General features: G+C 47.5%; 1 long non-coding RNA gene across 1 annotated transcript in view; it reads left to right on the forward strand.

Annotated features, from left to right (window-relative positions):
• The first annotated feature begins 430 nt into the window (after positions 1–430).
• The window catches only part of LOC119301272, a 16,549-nt gene continuing 14,916 nt past the window's right edge, over positions 431–2,063 (forward strand). The window contains exon 1 of the long non-coding RNA XR_005146997.1: positions 431–1,035. This is a non-coding gene — a long non-coding RNA (uncharacterized LOC119301272). The remainder of the gene's footprint in view (positions 1,036–2,063) is intronic.

A 2,063-nucleotide genomic window follows, 5' to 3' on the forward strand; every position in this document is an offset into this window, starting at 1 on the left:
ATCTCTGTCCGTATTTCACCTATCCAAACATACTAGATTTAGTAACATGCATGGACCAAACCACATGACATGCTACTTGACTCTGAACATTAAAGAGCAGGGAAACAACCTTCTTCCTGTCCTTGTCTTTCCTTTGGAATTTCACTGAAAATGTATCCGGGTTCAGAGATATCCAAGGCTCATTCAAGATCACCCTTTCACATCCACATTCTGGACATTCTGTGAGAGGGAGCCGAGACGCTGAATTGGAGCTTCCGTGTGGCATGCCGCGCGCTGCTATGGCCGGGGACAGAGACTAATGGAAAGTTGGGGATAGTGGAGCTAGCCAATTTGAGAGCGAAATCGAAAAGATACACTCCCTCCGTTCCGAAATAATTGTCGTTGGGAGTTTCTAGTGCAATTTCCATCGCGTTACGACATCTCTGTCATTTCCGAAACTACCCTCCCACTCTCTCGCTCGCTCAGCTCAGCCACTCGCTCGCTGGCTCCCGAACCCCTAGCTCACCACCACCGGCGCCTCTCCGTCGCACGCGTCGTCGGCGCCTCTACTCCGCACGCAGCCCCTCCGCCTCTCCCTCTCGCATCATCACCGCCTTTCCATGTTCCCATACGCCGTCGCCTCTCCCTCTTCAAGATTTCATTTTTACTCCGGCGGCTGGATCTGAAGCGCGGCTGCTCCACCTTCCTCAGGGTAGCGGGGATCTCCGGCTCGCTGCGCAGGGGAAGGGCCCGACCGTCGGCGGCCGCTGCGGGCAGAAGGGGAACTGGGACGTCGGCGGCGGCGGCGTCCCAGGGACAGGGCACGGCGGCACGCACTGTGGGCCCACGCACAGGCACACTGTGCGCCGCCGTCCGCCAGCGCGCCGTTGTTCGACAGGAGCAGCCACAGCCACGCGGCCACGACGAGCAGGACCGCCGGTGACGGGTTCGTGCAGTCCCGTGAGGACCGCGCCGTGTGGGATGCCGAGATGATGTTGCCGGAGAAGGAGTCTCCGACTACCTCACGCTCGCCGCTGGCCTGCACATCAGGATCAGGTAACCCGCCCGCCGCTGGCCTGCACATCACTGAATAAACTTCTGTAAATTTCAGAGATGATGCATGAAGTTTTTGTACTCTGAAAGCTTAGGACTACACTGGATAAATTTCTGTAAATTTGTGAGTACTACTGCTTGTAGGGTGTGTACTCTGAAAGATTAGGAGTAGATGATGCATGCATCTGCTTATGATAAATTTCAGTAACCATTGTGCTCGTGTGTTCATTGTGCCTTTGGCTTAAAATGGTTGCTACTCCTAAACTTACAGAACATCACCTTGCAGTGTTCAGTAATGGAATAAGTAAAAGTTTAGGACTATCTGGAGTTTATTGTGCTCGTGTTTTAACGAGTTTACATGACCTAGATCTTTCCAACAATCAAATAAATGGTTTCTTCCCTTCGAACATTTTCAAATTAGCCTCTCTAATAACACTGGCACTTGGATCCAATCAGCTTAACGGTCTATTACCACCAGAGTTAGGATCACTCGTTTATCTCACACATTTGGATCTTTCCAACAACGGGATCATGGGTTCCATTGGAAGCATAGGAAACCGAACAGGTTTCGAATTTTTGGATCTTTCTAACAATCAAATAAATGGTTCCATCCCTCCAACCTTTTGGAAATTAATCTCTGTTAAAACACTGTCACTTGATTCCAATCAGCTTAATGGCATATTACTGCCAGAGTTAGGATCTCTTGTAGTGGAAACTTCTCCTCCTCCCTTTTTCTTCTTATTTTTTTCATCCTAAAACTTTATGAACAAAATTACAACAGGAAAAAACAATAAAAAAACTATGAACGAAATAAAAATTCTATAAAAAAATGACATATTCTTTGCATATGAACATACAAAAATTTGCTTATTCTACTATAATATCACCAAAAAAATCTATGAACAGAAAAAAAATCCTAACTTTTGCATATGAACATACATACATCATCGTCATCATCAGCATCTACTACAATATGAAGAAAAAAAATCTATATATGTCAACAGGGCCTTCGTGTCGTGGGCGTCGGGGCA

Source organism: Triticum dicoccoides, chromosome 1B (assembly GCF_002162155.2).
Source record: "Triticum dicoccoides isolate Atlit2015 ecotype Zavitan chromosome 1B, WEW_v2.0, whole genome shotgun sequence".
NCBI lineage: Eukaryota > Viridiplantae > Streptophyta > Magnoliopsida > Poales > Poaceae > Triticum > Triticum dicoccoides.